Genomic DNA, 12735 nt, shown 5'->3' with positions numbered 1-12735 from the left:
GGATAGGGGTTTATCCTCAGACCGGACCTCAATGTTTACCTGGGAAACGGCTGAGAACACACCATATCACAACCTGTTTTTAAAACTTTGTGTTTCATAATGTAGATAACCTATCAGTACAGCAATGCTATATGTAAATTATAAATACACACACATATGAGGAGTTCTCAAAAGTTCTAACCAGCCGAAACCGTTTGGCTCAGTGGATAGAGCGTCGGCCTGCGGACTGGAAGGTCCCAGGTTCGATTCCGGTCAAGGGCATGTACCTGGGTTGCGGGCACATCCCCGGTGGGGGATGTGCAGGAGGCAGCTGGTCGATGTTTCTCTCTCATCGATGTTTCTGACTATCTCTCTCTCTTCCTCTCTGTAAAAAATCAATAAAATATATTTAAAAAAAAAGTTTTAACCAATATGGGTGCATAATCAAAATAATTAAAGACCACTTAATTGGAAGAAAATAAAGCACACTATCAAATTATAAACTAGGTAGCCTTCAGTGGCATGCATATCACGGTATAATTTATACTAGCATGTTCTGTATTATGTGAAGTATACAATAAAATATCTAGAAGAGGTAAAAGAATACTAGTCTTTGTATCTGAGAATAGATGTTTTTATTTACTAAGATTATTTTTTATAAAGGCTCAAACACTACAATCCAGACACTGCAATAGAGCTGCATCGGAACTGCAAGTTAGAAAAATATAACAAGAATCACGAACTGTTATCAAAATCAAGAGTGTCCCAGGGACCAAATATAAGTCTGATTGTTTATTTACACAGAGAAATGCAAACCAGTTTATAGTTTTATTAGCAAGGCAGGCCTGAACGGCACTATCAGATTCTGCTCCTGAGGAGGGATGGTTACCCGATACCACACGGCTCAGCAAAGAACAACAAATGGAGAAAATGGGCCTAATTAGGCAGGTCGCCTGGTCAGAACAGGCAGGGCCCCAAACCAACCTGGAGTGTCCACAGAGCCACAGAGCATCCAGCTGCTCAAACAGCACAGCAGCACAGCTTGGCTGAGCCCTTTCACCATTCAGAGCACCTTTCAGAGGTTTTCATTCAGCCTCCCTGCACTCCGCCAGTGAAGTAAGCATTCCATTTTAACCTGCTTGGCTATAAAGACTCAACCCAACAGTGGCTTGAATAAATGGACAGACACAAAGGCGGTCAGCAACAATGCTAGGATCCCAGCCACATGGTGATGAAACAGAGGCTCGCCACAGAAGCCACCTTGAACAATCCTCGGGCCACCCCACATAAAATGACAGCAATGCCCGGCTGGCGTGGCTCCGTGGTTGAGAGTCGACCTATGAACCAGGAGGTCACAGTTCAATTCCTGGTCAGGGCACATGCCTGGGTTGCAGGCTTGATCCCCAGTATGGGGCATGCAGGAGGGCAGCCGATCAATGATTCTCTCTCATCATTGATGTCTCTAGCTCTCTCTCCCTCTCCCTTCCTCTTTGAAATCAATAAAAATATTAAACAAATAAATAAAATGACAGCAAGAGAATGTGGATACTAAGTCCTAGAACATGGCAGATTGTATAGCACAGAAGTGAGGGTCCTGGCCCCCCAACGTGGAGGAGACAGATGGCAAGCAGTCCCGTAACAGCTCTGATGTGATCAGGCTGTCAGCTCCGTGAGAGCAGGGCCCTGCCTGTCTTCTCACAGCTGTATGCCCAGCGCCTGGCACAGAGCAGTCTCTCAAAAAAATATTTATTGAAGGAAGAAAAAAAAATGACTAGTTATGCCCTAGCTGGTTTGGTTCCATGGATAGAGCATTGGCCTGCTAACTGAAAGGTCCCGGGTTCGATTCCGGTCAAGGGCACATGCCCGGGTTGTGGGCTCGATCTTCAGTGGGGGACTTGCAGGAGGCAGCCGATCCATGAATCTTTCTAATCATGGATGTTTCTATCTCTCTCTCCCTCTTCCTTCCTCTCTGAAATCAATAAAAATATGTTAAAAAAAAAGAGACTAGTTATATTAAACCACAAATATGAGGAAAAATGAATGCTCAGAAATCACAAAATGGTTCAATAAAACTCAGGGAAACTGTGGTGGCAGTTTGATTGGAGATAGAGGGACACAGCTAAATAAATCTAAAAGGCAGAATTGTTAAATTCTTTGAAGAATGACCATAATTTTCATTAACAGAGACTTTGAGATTAATCATCAACTAAAGGAAGCGTGTGAATCTTATTTGGAGCCTGATTCAAGCAAAATCAACTATTAAAAAAAAATTGAGACAAACAGGAAAATGAAAATACTGGCGATATTTGGGAAACTGTGCTTTTGCAAGGGGTGATACCACTACTGGAGGTATGTTATTCAAAGGTATTGTGCTTTAGAGACACACAGTGGAGTACTTATGGTGTCATATGATGTTTGGGATTTGCTGTAAAAGAATCTAAGAAGGGAATAAGGAATAAAGTAGGCGGGGCTATCAATGAAGCGACAGGGGCCATGTGTTGATATGTTGGAAGTGAGTGACAGGAACACTGAAGTTTCTTATACTAACTCTCTCTACCTTCATAAGGACAGTGTGTCTCCAAAAAGGTTTACATACACTTTGAATAATTATAGAGTCAGCATTTATTAAAATACATGTCATTTTCAAAACTGAGCTATTAGCTCTTAAAGTGTGTATACATTTTGGGGGGTGGACTGTGTGTGAAATTTCCCATAGTAAGACTGTTAAAAAGAAAAATAACCATAATCTCAAACTGCAGTTCATTTCCTTGCACCTGCCCCCCTACAGGAAAATGTGGTAGTCAGGGTCATACCTGGACTCAGTCATTTCCAAGGTGACCTGCAGACAGAGCTGGGGGTCCTGTCTCTTCTTCGTCACTGCCGTGATCATCACCTGGGACTCACCTGCTTCAGCTCCGCCTTCACTCCGGGCCTGGAGATGCCTTTACGGGTTCAAGGTTGTTCCACCATAAGTATCTTAGCTAGCTGACAGTTTGGTTTACATTTGGCAGACTTCGTGCATTTAACTTAGTTGTCACTTTGGTTTCAGTTCTCCATGGACCAAGTTCTCACAATTACTCCCATTTTTACATTATATAAATCTCAGCCTCATAATGATCTATATATAAAGTGACAAGCAGACATGGTGGTCTTAAAATTGTGGATGATAACAGCTACATATACAGCAGATTACAAAGCTCCATATATGGCCAGACTGCATACTCTACTAGAAAATGATCGCAGGTCAGTTTGCAAATCCTTTGGTGAGCCCAGTGAGTCCTCCCATCCATCAAAACCAAAAGTTTGCCAGGCTGTTCAAAATACAAAAGAGGCAGCTGCTAATTCTTCACAGTCTTTGAGAGCATTAATTATTGATTCTTTAGTTGGAAACTGACACCTCCCTTAATGAAGGAAGAAGAAATTTTAGTGAAAAAGTGAAACTCTGAATGAGACGAATCCACAAGCAAAAAAAGAAAGTGTAAAATACTATGAATGGAAGACTTCGAAGACGATATCTTTTCATTTTTCACAATAAAGCCTTTTAATTTTGTTATTGCTTTGTTCATGTTTCATTGTATCCTTTTAAATGTCCCTCTTTTCTTTTTCGTTCTTTTATACTTTTATAATGAAATTGCCTTCAGGCCTATTAGTTACCGGCAAACATGGTTGGGGGCAAGATGTTTACCTCGTAACCACCAGACTCCACCTCTGTTTCCTCTCTCACTGGTTTCCACTCGCACGCCCCAGTGCTACCTTCCCTGACACTGGCTGGCTTTCCTTTCTCCCCCAGCCCTCTCCAATGACGTGAGTGCACCCAACCCACCTCTTTGTACCAGGTCATTCTCCTCCTTTCTCATCGCCCTAATGACAAAGGAGCCTCTCATTCCCACATGGCGTCAATCTTCCTATATCCCTTTCTTACTTACTCGCATCCCCAGCATGTCCATGTGCACCCCATCCTCCCCCAAATGTGCCACCTGCTGCCATGAGCTCCTCTCTTCCTCCACCCACCCCTTCTGATCCCTCCTGCATGTTTCCAGGACAGACCAAACAAGGATGGGCCGTCCTTGAACATCTGTGTGCCACGCTGGGCGACAGAAGTGCACAGGACAGACAGAGGCGTGGGTGCTGGAAGCTTGTGATCTAGTGCAGAGCGCATTCAAACCGGAGCAACTGTCCCTGTGCCTCCAGACCAGACTGTGAGTCCTTTATTTTTACTCTGTATCCTCCCAGCTTCACAGTCCCAGATCCATAGTCAATATCAGGTAGATGACAGATGCCCCAAGTCAGTGCCCCATCAGTGTAAGCCCATGTAGTAGGAGGTCACCGGAAACTCTACGGAGAGGAGCTTTGATAAGGACCTTTTTATTTTATGGCCTCGGGGGAAAGTGTGTGTAGGGGAGGTTCACATGAAGTAAAGCTCCGAGCGCCAGGCTCACCATGGCCAGCTAACAGCAGCTCGGAGTGTGCTTAGCTGCTCTCGTCTCTGCTATTCTGGTCGTCTGCTCCCTCCCTCCCACTGCCAGCCTCCTCCCTTCCAGCTGCAAGGGTAATAAAGCCCCCCCCCCCACCCCCGCGGCACCCTCTGACATCCGCTGCTCCCAGCACGCAGTTCCCCTTTGCCACCAAAGGGTCTCACTTCCCAACCCAGCCCTGAGCAGCCAGTGACCAGATGGTTGTGCCGCTGTTTTGCAAAAGCAGGAACTTTATATGAGCCCTGTTCCTGCCAGGAGTTTCACCAAGACCAAGTCAAAAGAGGTGGAAACCAGGACACAAGGGGACTTCGTAAAGGTTGGCTGCGAGGATACCCAGTCGTGATCTGGCCCCAAGCCAACAGAGACACACCCCCCACCAACGCCAAGCCGCAGGGCCTGGTTCCCAGAGTGGACGCGCGCCAGGTTCGGGCCGGTGAACCAGGCTGGGTGGCAAGCTCTCGCTGCAGCTGCATCTCCAGGGCCTTGGCGCTAAAGGGACAGTGAGGCCGGAAGTGACAAAGCAAAGGTAGCAAGAGAAACGTGCTGTGGGACTCGGAGGGACCCATGACCCTCTTTGCCAGACACTGGCTTTGGGTTGGGCCATGCTCCATAGGGTCCTGGGAAATACCTTGTCACACCAAGGCCACACCCCACCCCTGCTGAGGAATTCAGGCCTCCAGGCTCCAAGAAGTGTGTGTGGGCCCTAACCGGTTTGGCTCAGTGGATAGAGCGTCGGCCTGCGGACTGAAGGGTCCCAGGTTCAATTCCGGTCAAGGGCATGTACCTAGGTTGCGGGCACATTCCCAGTGGGGGGTGTGCAGGAGGCGGCTGCTCGATGTTTCTCTCTCACTGATGTTTCTAACTCTCTATCCCTCACCCTTCCTCTCTGTAAAAGATCAATAAAATATATTTTTTAAAAAAAGAAATGTGTGTGGGAGCGGGGTGAGATACCTCCAGGTTCCAGAGGTAGGACTGAAAACGACAGGGGTTTTCCAGGTACAGGATACTGGCTTAGGCGGATCCAGTGGTCTACTGTCTCAATGGCCACACCATCCTCTCTTGGGACCACAAAAGCAGGCCCCAGGCAGACTCTTCAAGAACCCCAGGCTTCTGAGCCAGCCAGGGAAGCATCCCCTGCGGAGATCCAAGCACTTTTCTGGGGGTGGAGGGCAGGGTTGGCAAACGCTTTCTTACAAGGCAAGAGTACATATTTTAGGCTTATGGGTCATAGGGTCTCTGTTGCAACTACAGTAAGTTCTCACTAAAGGTCATGGATAGGTTCTTGGAAACTGTGACTTGAACCGACATGGCATATAACAAAACCAGTTTCACCACAGGCGAATTGATATAAAAGAAGAGTTAATTCCTAGGGTATATTTCTGGTCACAAAATCATCACCAAACTTCTAAATAAAGACCCAAAACACTTCTAATATTAAACATGGAAATAAATGTGAGCTATATATACATTTAAGAAAGATGAATAAGAACAATTAAGATCATTATTTTCCAACCCGCTTACTCTAGTTCAGGGTCGTGGCTGACAAGAACTCTCCCCAGCAGCCCAGGGCACAAGGCAGGCACCCACCAAGGACAGGGCGCCCTTCCATGCAGGGCCACTCACACTCACACCCACACCCTCTCAGAGGGGACAATATAGACACATCAGTTCATCTAAGAGTCACATCTTTGGGATGTGAGAGGAAACCAGAGCACCCCAGAAAACCCACACAGACATGGGGAGCACTGGGAAACTCCATACAGTCAGGAATCAATTTCCGCCCCCCCCCCATCGGTATTACGATAAAACGACATTGAACAAAACAACATTATTAGAAGACCTGCTGCCCTCAACTACACCAATTAGCATGAAAGTGGCCACAGACAAATAAACAATGGGCATGTCTGTGTTCTGATAAAACTTTATTTACAAAAGCAGGCATCTGGCCATGGGCTGTAGTTTGCCAACTCCTGCTCTTCCTGCTCTTCCTGCATTTCCAAATCCCAAGAGGAGTAGAGGCCACCTTCCCTCCACCAGGAGGACTCCCACCCACTTTGGAGACAGGTCCCTATTCTGGGAACCAGGCCTCCATTCCTGCTCCTCCCTCCCACAAGACACTAAAGAAGTCTGGGTTGCTAGTTCGAGAAGAAAAGTCAGGCTTGCATCAGAAACCTGGGCAAAAGAGGTAAAAGCTTTGGACATCACACCCAAAGGCTTTAGAGATGAAAAGAGCTAGGGTCTGGGAAAGGAAGTGACTTGCCCAAGATCATGTAACTGGCAAAGGCTTCCTGACTCTGTCCAGTGCTCTTAATCCTCTAGAGCAGTGATTTTCAACCTTTTCCATCCCACAGCACACATAAACTAATTACTGAAGTTCTGCAAAGCACCAAAAAATATATGTTTTGCTGACCTGACCAAAAAAAAAAAAAAATAGGTATAATTTTGATTCATTTATTAAAAAAATTACCTACCCTTTTTTGCTCCAAAGTGACTTTTAAAACAAATCAGGTGCCTATAGTTGTATATAAGGATTTCTGGTACCAAGAATGAACAAGTCGGAAGCAACCTTATTCTGCAATGTGACCAATAAGATACAACTCCATATTATGGTTCAAGACAGGGCACTCACACCAGACGGCTATTGTGTTGGCTGTTGTCATTTTTTAATTTGACAATCTAAGGTAAAAGAGGTCAGTGACCCTGACTAAAGAGTTGGATAGTATATGTTTTAAAATTTCTTGAAGCACACCAGTTGAAAATTGCTGCTCTAGAGTGATTACTGAAAAGGAACCAGAATCAACAGTCCTGATGGTGGAGACTAAGGGCCTATAACACATCTCTATACCACATCCTGGGAACTTTCAGTAACCTCTAAGACAGGGGTCCTCAAACTTTTTAAACAGGGGGCCAGTTCACTGTCCCTCAGACCGTTGGAGGGCTGGACTATAGTTTAAAAAAAAGCTATGAACAAATTCCTATGCACACTGCACATATCTTATTTTGAAGTAAAAAAACAAATGTTTTTGGTGGGCCGCATGTGGCCCACAGGCCATAGTTTGAGACCCTTGCTCTAAGAGCATAGGTCAATGAGAGAGCTTGGAGAGGGTAAAAGTAAATCAATCAATAAATAGATAGATAAATAGATAAATATATATATATATATATATATATATATATATATCCTATCTAATAATAGACAAACACGGTAATTGACCGTACCTTCGCTATGCCCCCCTTCGGCTAATCAGCGAGATATGCAAATTAACCGCCAACAAAGATGGCGGTTAATTTGCATACGTAGGCACGAAGCGAAGGCTGAAGGCGGCTCCAGCCAGAGGAAAACCGGTGCTGGCAGCCAGGGGAAGGAAAGGCCTATTGCACGAATCATTTTGTGCAACAGGCCCCTAATATATATATATATATATATACATATATATACACACACACACACACACACACACATGCATACACACCAGAGGCCTGATGCACGAAATTCATGCAAGAGTAGGCCTTCCTTCCCCTGGCTGCTGCCACCGGCTTCCCTCCAGCACCCGGGACCCAGGCTTCCCTCTGACTGCCCTCTGGCTACTGGCACCCGGGACCCAGGCTTCCCTTGCAGAGGGAGGCTCCGCCCACCTGCCGCAGTTCACCAGGTCAGTGGCCTGGGCCTCCTTCTGTGGGGCGATCATGGGGTGATGGCCAGGCCCCAACCAATCACATCACACCTGCCTTGGCTGGTGCCAGTGGGTGTCATAGTGTGGTCCCGGATGGTCGTCCGGATGGTCGTCTGGATGGTTGTTCTGCTGTTCCGCCATTCAGTCGATTTGCATGTTATGCTTTTATTATATAGGATATATAATAATAATAATAATAATAATAATAAAAGCATAATATGCTAATTAGACTGGATGTCCTTCCAGATGACCTTCCAGATGAAGCTGGGGCTGTGAGGACCGAGGCAGCTGCCACAGCTGTGAAGGCCGAGCCCCTTGCATGAATTTTGTGCATTGGGCCTCTGAATATATATATAAAATCCTTCCAGGACATATCCTCCTGGTCATAGTTATTAGAGAAAAGAAAACTTAAATAGAAACCTGAACTTCAAAAAAGGGTGTGGTTTGGGTGTTCATCAGCAGAAACTGGTCCAGCAGTCTGGGCGGGCCCTTGGGATAATAAACAAGAACAAGACATACAGCCTCACCCAATGCTGGGCCGAAGCCCCAGGCCCTGGGATCTCTCTCTACACACTTTCTCAGCCACCTTGCACCTTCAAAACTTTACAACTATTTCCTCCAAATCTCTTTCCAGAACAGATTTCCCTTGCAAACTCTATTTGCCTGACATCAACATATCTATCCGGATGGGCACTCTGCCATCGTCTGGAACGCAACATGTCTAAAACCAAAACAAACATGGCTCCCCCCCAAAGAAGTTTGAACCCTGATTTTTCTATTTCTGTCAATCACTAAGGCTCGGAATGTCTGTACCGTCTCTTCCCCTGTCCTGTCCCCAAGCCAAAATGGCTCTCTGAATTACTTCTTCCTCTGCACTCCCACTGGCTCCACCCTCATCCATCACCTCCAGTCTGGAATACTGCCAGTCTTCCGCCTGGGACCCAGACTCTAAGCTTGTAAAAAGGCCAGGCTGATCTTCCCCCATCTCCCCATCCTCCTGCCGTCCACCACAATCTCTTCAAGGTCAAGGCCCAGTCCTTGACCTGCCTTCCCAGTTCCCAGAGCCTGACCTAACATGGCAGGTGCGCAATCAGTGCTGAATGAATGAATCCTAGCTTTCATCAGGAGCTATGACCACACTGGACACCTCAGGGCCTTCCTATCCCTACCACTGTGAGCCCAGAAGGCCAGGCTCTGCAGGCCTCCATCCTCCCACCCACCCTTCTCACCCACCATCTCAGAAACAGGCTCCATCCCGCTGATCGATGCCGAACCCTCGTCATGTGCCAGTCATTCCTGCATCCACATCTCTGCCCACGCTCTGCTCGCCCGGTTCTGCAATGACGTCCATGCCCTTCCCCCTCCATCCACTCCAACTCCTACGTAACTGCCAAGCTCTGGGGGAGACGGGGGATGCAGGAAGGGGGGAGATCATTTTTAAAAATTGGGCATAGGGGGCATGACGAAGATAGGCTGAGGTCTCTGATCCCTGGAGACATCACCCTCCCCATGGGTCGCAGGCGATTAGAGAAGGAAGAGGTGGGAGGAGGAGCCAAATTTTTCCACTGAAGGAAAGGCATGATTTTCATCACTGCTTCTGTTGCCCTGGTAACCAGGGACAGCCCAGTGGAGAGTACAGTAAAAGAACACCATGTTTATCTTTGCTTTCTGATCCACTTCCCCGTACACCCTTCCCTGACCATCCCCTAGCCCCTAGGCCTGCACCAATTTTTTTATAACGCCACCACCATCTTTCTAGTCGCTCTTGCTCAAAACGTCAAAGGTGGAGCTCATTTCTGCCTCTCTCTATCCAACACGATGTACCATATATTCTTCCACTGCAACATGCTGGGGATCGTCTCACCACACCCATCTGCCACGCCAGGGGGCCCCACGAACAAAAAGCTGATCTCAAAGCACAAGCCTGGCACCACTCCACCAGAGCCTCTTGGGCAACAGGGACTAGAGGGCAAGAAGGTGAGGAAGACTGCCCAGCCACCCCCCCTCCCCCTCCTCAGCCCCAGACAGCTGGTGTGGAGTGGACCCCTGTTTTCCGTGCCCCCTCCTATGTCCGGGATCAGGAGAATGAAAGAGCCAGGTTGAGAATGGGGGGAGTAGTTCTACCCACAAGCCTCCACGGATCCTGCCTCCCCCATGGACACAGTGTCTGCGTGACCTGGGAGTGGAGACAGAGCGCTTGCCCTGGGAGGTTATATAAGCGTTATATAACATGGTAGCACCAATAAGCACGCAGGGGTGGAACCAAACCCAAGGGGCTGGAAGGAACAGCCCTCTCGCCACCAATGCCAAAGGATCACCAGGCCCTGGCCGCCCCAGCCCTGTCTATACCTGCTCCTTCCACCCCAGAGGACACAGAGAGAGACTTGCCTGGCTCTTCGTTCTTCTTCCCACGCTGGGCTACCGGGAGGGGCTGCGGCACCATCACCACCCTGGCCCATGCCAGCCTCTGCCCCTGCAGCCTCAGGTGGCCAGGCTGCCCTTCCCACAGGGGAGCAGCAAGGGGGCCACAGGCAGGGGAGGGGCGGGGAGCCAGCAGCCCCCTCCTCTGGGTTTGTTGGGGGAAAGTGCTGCACAGCTCAGGATTGGCTGGGCCGGTGTCCCTCTGTTCCTCTGTTGTCATTCTCCAGTCCTCTAAAAAACAAAACAAACCAAAAGGAAAAGAAAAAGAAAAAATGTGCACTGATGATTGAATGATGAATCCCAAATTTTGGTCTATGGCTGCAAATAAAGCTAAAAGGGGGGGGGGGCGCTCAGGACATTACCCAATTTCCCTAAGTCCCCCACCTCCCACCACATCCTGACAACCTACCACCTATGGACTTGGGCTGTAGGCCTGGAGACGCCCTTGCGTCCAGTCCCACCTCCCTCCCCCCCAACCCCTATTTCTGGGGCTGCCTCAGCTGCTAAAGCTTCGATCTCTGACAGTCCTGCCCCCCCACCCCCCCCCCACACACCCCCGCCCCACACTCTCCCCAAGTCTCTGCAGAGTGCTGTGAGTCTGGGGCTCCCAGATGCGCACGCAGGAGCCAGGCGGCTAGCCTGGGCAGTTTAGCACCGTTCTGGGCCAGGTCTTCATCAAACTCCTCCACCCTCACCATCACACCCACTTTATTATTTGGGGGTGGGGTGGGGGCAGCTGAACAGAGACAGAGCCCAATAGCAGCCCCCCACAGCGCCTGCCCTCTCCTGAGCCATGCCCCTGGCCTTCCCCCACCTCCCCCACATGCACCTCCGAGCCCCCTGAAGAAGGCGGGGGAGAGAAATACGCATTAATATCAGGAGCCTTTGCGCACCATCTCTCGCCCCCTCAACCACCTGTCTCGGCGCTCTCCATCCCCCACAGCCTTCCACAACTCCGGGCGCCCGCTCTGCAGCAAACGGGCACCACGCCCACTGCGGAGCGGAGAAATGCCAGGTGGGGAGTGGGCAGGAGCCCCCGGGACGCCCCGGGGGGCTGCTCCTCCCCCTCCCCCGCCCTGCTGGCCCCGGCCCCAGAGCCCGGGGACCGCCCGGGGCTGCTCCGGGCCGCACCGCCGCCACCCACGCGGCGAAGGCAGCTGCGCCCGGAGGCCGCGCCGCAGCGGGGGTGGGGCCGCGGGGGCCGGTGCATCGCGCCCAGGGGCCCACCCCTGCCCCGGGCTCTCCGCGATCGCCCGCAGGCCCGGCCCACGGTGCACCCCCCTCCCCCCACCTGGCCGGAGCTCGGCTCTTACCTCCCGCGGCGGCTTTCCTCCGGGGGGACTGCGCCACCCGCCCGGCCGCCCCGGGAGCGCCCCGCGGGAGGTGCGAGATGCGCAGCCGCTGCGGACGCCGGCCCCGCCGCCGCTGCCCGGGCGTGTGAGCTCAGCCTGCCCGCGCGCCCGCGCTTCCCACGCTCCGCGCCCCGCGCCGCGCCCCCCAGCGGCCGCGCCGGGCACCGCACGCCGGCGTCCGGGAAAATCTGACGCAGCGCTGCCAGCCGCGTTGGAAATTCCCAGAATCTGACCTAGGTTTGCTGCGCGGCGGGAGGCTGACAGGTCACGCTGACCACCCCCGGCCTGAGGCAGGACGTCTGCCGCCCACCCCGGCTCGGAAGGAGATGCCAAGTCTTTGCGGGACGCCCTGAGTCCCCCCACCCCCACCCCCCCCTTCGTCTGACCTTGCTTCCATATTTCTCTCGGGGCAAATGGAGACTGTGGCGAGGGTGCCGACTAGTCTTTAAAACGGGGGGGGGGGGGGGGGGGGCAGGGGATCAGGGGTGAGCAAAGGGCAGGAAACTCTGCAGGCTGCCACTCCAAGGCCTCCTTGGCCCTGTCTACAACTACGAGGTGTGCACAGGTCTCTTCCAGAGCAATCTTGTTGTTTAAAACACACACACACACACACACACACACACACACTAAATAAATAATAAGAGGCCCCAGTCCGCCTGTACTTCTAATTTGGGAGATTTGGAGGACTGGCTTTTAACCTTTTCTCACATGTAGACCCTTTGGAGATTTGGAAACGAGCTGTGGGCCCTGTCTGCAGGCAAGTGCACACCCATACGTAAGGACGATTGTGCATGGCCGGAATGCTCAGACATCGCCACACTCCACGGAGCCCAG

The 12735-nt window shown here is 50.5% G+C and overlaps 1 long non-coding RNA gene across 1 annotated transcript in view; it reads right to left on the bottom strand.

Moving 5' to 3' along the window:
* LOC308534483 overlaps nt 1-12022 on the bottom strand; it is a 56470-nt gene extending 44448 nt beyond the window's left edge. Inside the window, exons 1-2 of the long non-coding RNA XR_013997199.1 lie at nt 11863-12022; nt 10517-10780 (exon numbers count right to left, since the gene is read on the bottom strand). This is a non-coding gene — a long non-coding RNA (uncharacterized lncRNA). The remainder of the gene's footprint in view (nt 1-10516; nt 10781-11862) is intronic.
* Between the last annotated feature and the right edge of the window lie 713 nt (nt 12023-12735).

Source organism: Myotis nattereri (assembly GCF_964212035.1).
Source record: "Myotis nattereri genome assembly, chromosome: 18".
NCBI lineage: Eukaryota > Metazoa > Chordata > Mammalia > Chiroptera > Vespertilionidae > Myotis > Myotis nattereri.
The sequence above is the reverse complement of the archived record's forward strand: the minus strand, read 5'-3'. Positions and strand labels throughout refer to the sequence as shown.